Raw genomic sequence first — 12,101 nt, 5'->3', positions numbered from 1 at the left:
AGATTCTCAACAGTGTCATCGACAACTGTCCAAAACCGAAGCAAATTATTCGGATTGGGAAATATACCAAAGATCGAAATCGCCATATCAAAGTTTGCTTCGCTAATCCAGACACTCCTAGGCTATTACTTAAAAATAAAACTAAATTAGACACCTCCTTCAAGTTATTTACGGACCAGACGCCAATGCAGAAAAAAATATACAATGAAACTAAAACAGAGCTGAATCAACGACTTGAGGCTGGAGAAACCAACCTAACAATAAAGTACATTAGAGGCACCCCAAAAATCATCAAAAGTCAACCTAAAAAAAACTGAATTCTACAGTCACTTATGAATCTCACAAAAATATCACATACCAAGTCTTGGACACATACGAAAATCTCACCTCTTCAAGATTCCGTCTGAACTTTCTATATGCCAATGTACGAAGTATTCGAAGGCCTGGCAAATTGGACGAGTTAAAATGCATTCTTCGATCCATACCTACTACTATCCATGTTATACTTCTCACCGAAACATGGATCACCACAGAAGAAGAAGCAAAAATATTTACACTGGATAACTACACGCACTATTTTAACATAAGAAACAACAAGAGAGGTGGAGGTGTCTCAACTTATGTACACGACAGTTTGAATCATACCCCTCTTCATGCTGCATACGTGGGAGGAAATAATTATCTGTGGGTTCATCTCGAAAGATTTGCACTGGATGTCGGACTGGTTTACAACCCTGGCGACACAAATTTCTCGGAGTTCCTAGATAACTTTGGACAACAATTGCAAGTGCACAAAAGAAGCCTAGTGTTTGGTGATTTCAACATAGACTTGTTGCATAGAGCAGATAATAAAACAAAACACTATAAATCACTACTTCAGGAATCTGGATACTCAATTCTGAACCGTATTACAAAACAGTTTTGCACAAGAGAAACAGCCACTACACACAGCTTAATCGACCACGTTTTGACCAACCTTCCAGATGCTAATGTTCACTTGGCAACAGTAGATTCTAGTTTGTCAGATCACAAACAAATCTATGTCGAAATTAAGAAGACTAAACCCCCGAAGCTGAAAAAGACACAGTATAATTCCACGGATTACAAAAAACTATATAATTATATGCAGGAGGAACAACTTGAATTTAGCAACTATAATGATCTAGAAGAATACATACTGTCCTCAATTAACAAAAGTAAAGAAATCAAAACAAAAATAGAAAATTTACCAAAGAAAGACTGGATAAATAAAGAAATTATAGACGCTATAAACCAAAGAAATAAGCTATGGAATGAACTTAAGAGAGAACAAGACAACTTACAAAAACGAGAGGAATATTACAATTTACGTAATAAAGTGCGACAGATTATTAAGAAAACAAAGGAAATTTTCTACCTTAACAAATTTGAGGGCCTTAAGGGTAATCCAAAGAAACTATGGTCTTTAATAAACACATTATCTAGTAACAAGACTAAAATTAATCGTGCTCCTCCAAGGTTAAAGCTATCTACTGGTGAAGTTAGTGATCCGAGGCAGATTTGTGAGGTTTTTAATGACTTTTTCTCTTCGATAGGCTCAAAGCTAGCAAATGAAATATTACCTAAATATCATTTGACTTCGGTTTATTCAATGCCATCTTTTAACCACAATGGTAAACTAGATAAATTTACGCCATGTACGAAAGCTGAAGTCGTCGAGATTATTGCTGACCTTAATGTTCATTCAAGCTCTGGTATAGATGAAGTTACTACCAAACAAATAAAATGTATTGGTGGTCTAATGGCTAACAATTTCAGTAACTGCTTTAATGTACTTCTAGCCGAGGGAAATTTCCCTGCTTCTCTTAAATTGGCTAAAGTCTCTCCAATACATAAATCCGGGCCTACAAGTGATCCAAATAATTATCGCCCAATTTCTGTATTACCAGTGATGTCAAAAATTCTTGAAAGAGTGATTTTTACTCGTTTGGATGATTACCTCTCCTCCCTGGGTTTCTTTTCTGAATTTCAATATGGCTTTAGACCCAATTCAAACACATTAGCAGCTACCTTAGATTTAATTACTGATATAAAAACCAATATAGACAATAAAAAGATTGCATTGGGCGTGTTTATTGACCTAAAAAAGGCTTTTGACACTGTTAGCCACAATATTTTAATTCGGAAACTTGAAAAGCTTGGGATCACCGGTTCGGCTCTACTAATGCTCAAATCGTATCTTAGTGATAGACACCAAATTACTAGGATTCATGATAATCAAAGTAGCGCAAAACAAATTACCTGCGGAGTACCGCAGGGGTCAATTCTTGGGCCACTACTTTTCCTCATATACATCAACAATATCACCGAAACCAAAGTTCATGGAAGGTTGACTCTGTACGCAGATGACACCTGTTTCTTCTATTTTGGAAATTCCCTAGACGAAATTATGGATAAAGCACAAGAAGATTTGAATACTATTTACAACTGGTTCCAATATAATTTATTAACGATAAATGCTTCTAAAACATGTTACTGTATTTTTAAACCTAAAAACAAAAAAGTCGTAAATAATTTTAAACTAACTATAGATGGGGAACCCATATCTGAAAAAAAAGAGGAGAAGTATCTTGGCCTAAGGATTGACAACCACCTTATGTGGACTTCGCAGATCGATTACGTTAGGGCAAAGCTCACCTCGTTTCTTGGTATTATAAGACATAATGTAAACTGCTTTCCACGTAAAGTTCGATATATGCTTTATAATTCATTTGTAAAATCTCATCTTATTTACCTGGTGGAGCTATGGGGAACGGCATCTAATTCGAAGTTAAAAAGCCTACAAATCCTGCAGAACAAACTAATTAAGTGTCTATTTAACTTTCATTATCGAACAAATACTGACAAAATTTACAAAGAAACCAAACTTATGAACATAAGCCAACTATATCGATTCCAAACACTCATACTCATCTACAAAATCCTACATAAAAAAATACATTCTAAAATAAAACTAAAAATCAATCATGAAACTCCAAAATACAGTCAACGAAGACCCAAAAAATTCTTCCTGATACCGGGCTCAAGAACAAATTACGGTCGGAAGGTTTTGACCTCTGAAGGAGCACTACTATTTAATAAATTGCCCGACCTTATAAAAAAATCAGAATCATTAAACGTTTTCAAACATAGACTCAGGGACCATATTTTGGAGGATGCACTCACGCTAAGACCGGTATAATAATATCAGGTGTTGGAGTATGAAGTTGCCGTTTACAAAAATCATTTCTTACAAACTTTATTACGAAAATTTTTTTTTTTTTTTTTTTGAGAAAACAGAAACCAAATTTTATAAAGTTTTATCTTTAAAGAATGTTTTGTGAATATGTTTAACTTTCAATAAATTTAAAATATAGATATCTTAGAAAGAAAAAAAAAAAAAAAAAAAAAAAAAAAAAAACATTAATGAATATTAAACAAAAATAAAGATGGCAGTTTCATACTTTACCCCCTTTAGTGTCTTAATAAAATTAAGCTCTTTAAAAAGTAAAACAAACTAACATAAATTATATTTAAAAAAATTCATGTACGTCCTTTTGCGGGAATGGCCTTCCAAATCACGCTAGCCGGTCGACGTCGGCTCCTGCGCAGTCACTGCAGTCAGAGCGCCAGTCGCCGCCTGGCAGCCGCGCGCATTGTATGTATGTACAGTAATGTACAACTTAGTTTTATTCACAGTAATGTTAATGTCAACCTAGAAAACTGAGTGTAAACGTATGTACAACAAAGTTCATGTAAGTACAGGTTTGTTAGGACGATTCCCGCAGAAGTACATCTGCTTGTTCTGGCTATTGGACAACTTGTAAATTATCTACCTACATAAAATTTGTTAATTTCTCATGTAAGTGACTGTAATGTTTTTAATGAGAAATAAATGTTCTATAAACCTAATTAATTGATTAAAAAATTTATTGATTAGTGCCAACACTGGTAGGTACCTACCTCAGCGTTTTGAATTTTTGCGTTGATTTAGAATTTTTCACGTTTTAGAGGCAATTAGATTTAAGAAGTGTTTGATATGAATTTCAACTTTAATATCTCTACGCGTTCATGTGAAAAAGGGTAGGTAGTAAGTTTATAATTATTAAAAAAATATTTTATGTCATGTAAGCAAAAATAAGTCGGCCGTGTGGTGACGGCAGAGTAGAATACATTTGTCACCAACCCCTACTCTTCCCGCGGGTGTCGTAAGAGGCGACTTAGGGACTACACATCAAACAGAGAACGGGCAGCAGCGCTCTCTGACAAACATAAATCTTTTAAACTGCGATCTCCAACCCGCCTGCCAAGCGTGGGGATTATGGCAAAACCCTCTACTATAGTGGAGGAGGCTCATAGTCCAGCAGTGGACTGTAAAGGGCTGTTGATGATGATGATGAAGCAAAAATAATATTTTAATATTTTATGTAACTTCAAATTTATCATTTTGGCAATTTTTCCTTTATCTGTACTAAATAAAGTTGCTTCGTGCCGAATTTCAAGATTCTGAGTTCACGGGAAGTACCTTGTAGGTTTTGATTCCCTAGCGTGTGACGGAAATTCGTCTAAGATGTCGGTATAAACAGCTATATCTTTTGATCGCGTTAACTTAGAAGTTTGATTTTTTCACTGCTTAAAGGGACAATAGACCTAGGTATTTGGTATAAATTTCAATTTGATACCTTTATTCGTTCGTGAGAAATAAGGTAGTAAGTTTCATTTTATTAAAATATTTTTATTATATTATATAACTAAAAAAATGTGATTTTCGCAATTTTTCCTATATTTGCATTATCTGACAATGCTTCATGCCAAATTTCAAGATTCTGAGTTTACGCCTATCCTGTAGGTTTTGATTCCTTTGCGAGTGTCGAAAATTTGTTGAAAATATCGACATAATCGGCTGTATCTTTTGATTGGCTTGGTTTAGAAGTTTGATATTTTCACAGCTTAAAGGGACAATAGACCTGAGTATTTCATGTGAATTTCAGCTTGATACGTCCACGCGTTCTTGAGATAAAGGGTCTTGACAGACAGACAGACGGACAACAAAGTGATCCTATAAGGGTTCCGTTTTTTCCTTTTGAGGTACGGAACCCTAAAAAAGGCTATTAATATAATATTAGCTATTGGTTACGTTAAATTAAAAATGATGCGACACATTTTAAAACTTAGTTTGGTTTACTGTCCCTGCAATGAACCTTGGCTCTTACTTACACTATTATCAGAGCGTCGACTAACATACCATTTTTGCTGTGTCAAACTGTAACATAAAGCGCAATGTTGCAATGCTGTTGTATTGACGTCACATTCTCATAATGCTTGAGCTCTTTGATTGCTATAAATACAATCCATACTAATATGCTATAAAAATGATTACAATTCATTTATTTATAATATGATTTTATAGCTTGCACTGTGATGTAAGAATTAGGTAAATTGTTAAATTGCATTATTAAAGTATGATTCTATTGAAAGGGTCCGACATCCGGTAGCTAAATCGATGATATTTTAAAGAGTAAACAATTATACCACGGCTTTGCCTCTACTACCTTACTAATTAGGTAATTATTGTAATGAGGAATAAAAAACCTGATTTTTTATTCCCACCTAGCAACAACTACTTAACATACACAAGTTATAATAAGCCAAAGAAGTCAAACCTAGGATGTAGGGAGATAGTTACGGTGTACGTCTTATCGCTAAAAAGCGATCTCTTCCAGCCAACCTTCATACCATTGCTAAAATATTATATTGATTGACTAATTAATTATGCAAAAGTTTATTAACTATGTATTGTATGTATGCATCATTATTATGGACAATCTGAATTAATTATGAAAACAAATCATAACTAATTTTAACGTAAAACTAATTTTCGAAGCGTAATAATTTCAATAACAACATTTTAGGATAAGATGATTTTATCATTTCAAGTTTAATTTTAAACTACAATAACGTCAAATATTTTGAAATGTTAATTAAACCTTCAAAATCATGCAGTATTTATAAAGTTTTAGTTTAAATCAAATCATGATTTTGTATAATATTTAATTCGTCTTCACCATGGTTATTTTCATACAGGCATTCGCATCATTGTCCCAGTTTTCGTAAATACCTGAGTGTGCATAAACATTAGGCCTGGCGTGAACGCAATGCGCAAGCTGTATAAACCGATTGCAGAAAGAGAGAATAATGTTTCAATAAATTTCGAATACCTATTATGTTTTATAAAATATTTATGTTCATACTAACAAAAATTTGTATTGAGCGGGAATCGAACACGTAACCTCTGACCTATTAGTCCTGCACGCCACTACTCCATAGGAGAGTTGTTAAGCAGATACGTATGTAACGTTTGTGATGAGCCTAACTTTATTGCTGAATTATCAATATTTTCCCTTTAAATTTGGGGGCTCGCAGTACGAGCTTCATTCTGTATTTCGAAGTGCTTCAGAAGAAGGAACTAGCTCCAGTGACGTCATATCTTCAGTAAATTGTGAGTGTTCAATATGTGAGTACATTTTTATCTTGATTATTTTTAACTGTGACTTGTTTCGATTTGATGCAGATGCGTTATTTTAGTACATAGTTAACTAAGCATCATTCAAATCATGTTAATTTAATTTTTTTACATCACAGACTGGGTTATAGTTTAAAAGTGAGGAATTTGGTTAGGAAATATTGAATTTGAAAACTAACTTTAATGTTTCAGGTCTGATTCAGAGTTTGAAGTGTTTGAGCCTGTGCAGAAAGCCAAGCCGAAGAGAAAACTAACATCTCGAGACACCGTTAGGTAAGACAGAAGTTCTTTTGCTGTTATTGTATCAATCTTAGTTATTTTCGTATTGACGATTTCGATAACTGCATCATGACCGATTACGGGTTTAAAGTGCAAGATTTACTTACTTTACAAATTGCGAGATAACCGACTTTAACATTGACTTTAATCTTTCAGGTCTGACTCCGAGTTTGAAGCGTCTGAACCCGTGCAGAGAGCCAAGCCTAAACGAAAACCAACATCTCGAGACAGGTAAGACAAAATATTTTTGCAGTTTTTGTTTCTAAGTATTTCATGTTTCATAGTAATTATTAGCTAAAATGTTTCGTCGCGTTGTAATTGTATGCAAGTAATCATTGTTACATCATAACTTTAAACTTTAACTGTATCCATTATGAATACGTTACTTCATGTATCCATTAAAGTGAATACGACAACTTCACTGCGAAAAAATTATAATATTATATATGTATTAATTTTATAATGTCTTTCTCGATCACAGATCCCATTCTTCAAAGAAGCCGAAGTCGAATCCAAAGGAATCGTTCGACGTGCTGGGAGTTCTGTCGGACGAGGAGGAAGCCATAGAGAAGGCCACGCGCGCATCCAACGAGCCGAGGCGGCTCGACAGCAGCTTCATCAGCAAGACCGCGCACGGCTCGCTGGTGTGGCGCGCGCCGCTCGCCGGCCGCTACTACGTGGAGACGCGCGTCTACAGCGCGGACGACGCGCGCAAGGCGCCCCCGGACCAGCGCTACACCAAGGCGCTCGTCACGCTCAAGGCGCAGCTGGACTCGGAGCAGGCTGAGTGGGACTACTTGCAGAGGTTCCTGAAGAAAGCTAAAACACTGTTTAGCGATACTAAACCTGTATTTTATGATAATAAAATAAATAAAGTAGGTTTAAAATAATATTGACTTAGGTTTTTTTTCCTTCATTGACCTCGAGTGCCCAGGCAGGTTATGATTTTACATGTAAAATTTAGATAGGTAATTATACAATAATAAGTAAAACTAAGATAGTTAAAAATAACTTTTAGACTAAGTATTTGTACCTAAATAAAGTTTTAGATAGCTAAAAGTAAGTTTTATAAAGAGCTAGAAAGTTATTAACAAGTTTTTAATCTAATCTAACTATTAAAATGCCTTTTTGCTCTGAGTGTTGTATCCAAGTAGATAGCAGGCGGTGGGTAGGCCACCTGCGCAGCGCCGCACACAAAGGTCGGTGCAACGCGTTGCAGGCGCAAGACTTTGATGGTGTGGTTGAACTTGCAACTGCTTTCCAGGGCCGCATCGTGTCCTACAGGATCACTCCTACAGATGAGTACGTACACTCTTTGCCTGATATGTTTTTGCACAGTATATTTTCTAAAATCGGTAACTTATTGAAACTCTCATTGAAAAAGCATATAAGTTTAACACTAGAAGTGCCGAAGATTACGACCCCCCTAAAAGCGCCGCTGGGTCAATTTTGTCCCAGCATACATATATTTTGTAACATTTTTTAGTTTCAGGCATGAATATTATGGTTAAATCTATTTGTAGTATCCTTAAAAAAGGGTTTATCTATGTAGTTAAATAAATATGTACGTATTTCTTTAAATATAAATGTATTCAATTTTAATTTTAATTTTTATTTAAAAATAGTCACATATTACGTGGTGTTATACTGTATTAAAATAATGAAATTACTACTTTAACTAGTCATTATTATTTTTAAAGGATAAATCTTAATCTTACAAATAATATTGCACATTTTGCACAAAGTATTTTTGTATGGTTTTTTGTCTATCTGGTGTACTATGTGTTTAGGAATTTTTATAGGTATGGTTATTTTTCTGTTATCTGTACACAAATAGTGAAGTTATTTACCAATTACAATGAAAAGTATGTACGTTTAATTTTCAAAATTTTATAAGTCACACATTTTAAAAATGTATCAAATCATACAATGTATGAACTGGCTTATGTCTAGAAGCTACCTTCCTACTAATATTATAAATGTAAAAGTTTATAAATATTGATGAATTGAAGGATGGATGGACTGATGAATGGATAGGAAGGATGAATGGGTGGATATATGCCTGGAACTTGAACTAAGTGAGTATGGATTCATGGTTAGATCGATGGATGTTTTTTCACTCTTTTACGCAAAAAATACTAAGCCGATCTTAATAAAACTTTGCAGTTTTATTGCTTATACTTCAGAATAACATAATATAGGCTATAATTTAGAATAATATTCAGTTATTTGGTCAAAACGCAACGATAAGTGTCAAGAAATTAGGTCTTTCTATGATAAACTTGATTTCTCACGGGTGAAGTCACAGGCAAAAACTAGTACAATATATTTACATTTCTGCATTGTCACGAGTCACCTAAACTCTCCTCACCTCTCCACTTTCGTATCTCCTCGAAACAAGGACTATTCGTCGAATTATTGTGGCAAATACCAGGGTGGGACAAAAATGACCCAGTGGCGCTTCTAGGTAAAACCGATTTTTAAAAATTTTCTATAATGTTATATTATCAAAAACATTAAAAAATGATAAAATTCAATAAATCAGTAAAAGTCAAAAAGTTTCATGGACTTTCGTTGAAAAATAAAAAAGTTAGAGACGATCAAACTCGCGAGTGGGACAAAAATGGGACGGCGGCCTTTCTAGTGTTAAAAGTTAATTTCGAATATTTCGCTAATTTCTTTTTATTTAACCCATTTAGCCCTACCGTACCCCATGTGGTACGGTATCTTTTTGAAAATATTTCGAAGTACCAAACTGTTATTAATTTGTAAAAATGATTGTGACAGTAAGCTTAAAGTGATTATTTTACATAAAAATATTTAAAAATATGTTTTAACAAGTGGTTTCGGAAATATTTATGAAATTCCTCGACAGAAAACAAAAACAATATTTACAACGTATTTAAGAAGGTATAATTTCTTATAATTCATGGTAAATTATGTTATTTATCCATTTTATTTTAAAAATAGAGTACAATAGATATCATGACTACAAAAAAAATATTATTGAGATTATTTTTATACTGTTTATTCCAGTCTAAAATAGGTGTACCGTATAAGGTACAGTAGGTCTATGCATGAGCAAATCGTGCGAAAAATAAAATTTAATTTTTATTATTTTTATTGTTTTAGGCAATTGATGCTTCACTTTATTGCCACAAATCATGAAATATTTGATAATTTCAGCAAACATAAAGCAATTTTGGTATTTTTCTACTGCTGTCTTGTCAGATGACCGCTAATGATGATCAGACTGACAAAGATTTAGGCGATAAAGATAGTGTCAATGTAAATAATAACCCTCAGAGTTTTCTCCGATGGATTTGCTAAATTTCCATCGTCGTGTTGCTAAATGCGTTTATGGATAGCACTAAACGTTATAAATCCGAAGAAGCCAGATCTTCTTCAGCTATCCTCACTAACTTTGGAGAAGGTAGGAAAAAAGAACCAAATGTGGTTAGTATCACAGAAAACGTCTTACAAGATATGCAAAGTGTGATACTAGTGATTATATGATTTTATTTTTATTTTATATCATACAAAAATAAATAAAAATCTTCTTTGAACAACAACTATGTTTTGCTTGCTTATAGACCTACTGTACCCTATATGGTACGGGCTCCCCACGGCCCCCTATTTATGGATTATTTTTTTAAATATTTTTTTCATGATTTTTAGGCTTCCCTTTGTAAGTTTTTGCTGAAAAATAAATTTTTATTTACAAAAATAGTTATCGGTCTAAATGGGTTAAGAATGAGCAAAGTGAAGTCAAGTCATTTGTTATTAAAAACTTTTTAGTTACTCGAAATTATGACTTTGATAAGATATTTGAAACACTTATTGATAGTCCTATTAAAAATAAAGTTGAGGAATTCGAAGACCGCGATAGCGGCTGGACTTTTTTGAGCAATGTTTCCCTGGAAGTCAATATTAATAGGTACGATCCTCTTAGAGGGTCGGGTTCAACTTACGTTGATTTACCACTTACAATAAAAAAGAAAAAGGCGTGTATTAATATCCGGAATAAGGATGAATATTGTTTTCTGTGGAGCATTGTTGCTGCTCTGTACCCGGTGAAAAAGAACGGTGATCGTACATCCTCATATCCAAACTTTGAACAGGTTCTAAACATTGATGGCATGTCATTCCCTGTAACGTTCAGCGATATCGCAAAGTTTGAAAATAATAATCCTGAAATAAGTGTAAATGTATACGCTTTAAAAAATAATCGTACCGTAGTAGGACCTATATATAAATCAGAATTTAAGTCAAAAACTAGAACTAAAATTAACTTACTGTTAGTTGAAAATAATATTAAATGTCATTTTGTTCTAATAAAAAACTTGTCTCGACTTGTCAGAAGTCAGATTACGAAACATCACGGAACACTCTATTTTTGCGATGATTGTTTGTTATTTTTTACTACCGAAGTTAAACTGGAAAATCATACATGCAGTGGTGTAAGCACGGTACTGCCTGATAAAGGAACGTGTTTAGAATTCAAACATTTCGAACGGAAGCAAGATGTTCCTTTTACTATCTATGCAGACTTTGAAACACTTCTTGTACCTTTTCAAGGGTGTGAACCTGATCCTACATCAAGTTTTACTTCTCAACGCCAAAAACACATTCCAGCAGCCTTTGCATATTATATAGTTTGCTCGTTTGATAATGATTTAAATAAATTCGTGCAATATCGAGGCAAAGATTGTGTTGAGATTTTTCTTGATAAACTTTATAAGGACATAAAAAAGATTTATGATATCTTAGACAAGGAAATTGCAATGGAATTTGATGAAAACGATGCTGAATCCTTTGCTCGTGCTGAAGTTTGTCACATTTGCAATAAATTATTGATTGTAGACAAAGTGAGAGATCACTGTCATCTCACAGGACGTTATCGAGGTGCTGCACATCAATACTGTAACCTAAGGTTCAGTGTGCCTAAATTAGTTCCAGTCTTTTTCCATAATTTAGCTGGTTATGATTGCCACTTGTTTATTAAAGAATTAGCAGAAAGTTTAGGACCTGTCAAAGTCATCGCTAAAAATAAAGAAAATTACGTATCTTTTACAAAATTTTTAAAGGTAAACAATGAAAAATATGCTCGAATTCGATTTGTTGATTCTTTTCAATTCTTAGGAACAAGTTTAGAAAAATTAGCCGGTGGATTAGAAAAAACTGATTTTACGTATTTGCAAAAGTTCTATCCCAAAGAAAATGAATTTGTGTTATTAACGCGGAAAGGCGTGTACCCTTATGACCATATGAAACAATGGAA

At 33.8% G+C, this 12,101-nt stretch overlaps 1 long non-coding RNA gene across 1 annotated transcript; it reads left to right on the top strand.

Annotated features, from left to right (window-relative positions):
* Positions 1–6,733: 6,733 nt before the first annotated feature.
* On the top strand, positions 6,734–7,409 carry LOC135086294 (uncharacterized). The gene is made up of 3 exons (XR_010260387.1): positions 6,734–6,814; positions 6,977–7,051; positions 7,302–7,409. It is a non-coding gene; the product is annotated as an uncharacterized LOC135086294 (long non-coding RNA).
* The last annotated feature ends 4,692 nt before the right edge of the window (positions 7,410–12,101 follow it).

Source organism: Ostrinia nubilalis, chromosome W, assembly GCF_963855985.1.
Source record: "Ostrinia nubilalis chromosome W, ilOstNubi1.1, whole genome shotgun sequence".
NCBI classification, from domain to species: domain Eukaryota; kingdom Metazoa; phylum Arthropoda; class Insecta; order Lepidoptera; family Crambidae; genus Ostrinia; species Ostrinia nubilalis.
Note: the sequence above shows the minus strand (reverse complement) of the source record. Positions and strands in the feature narration are given on the sequence as shown.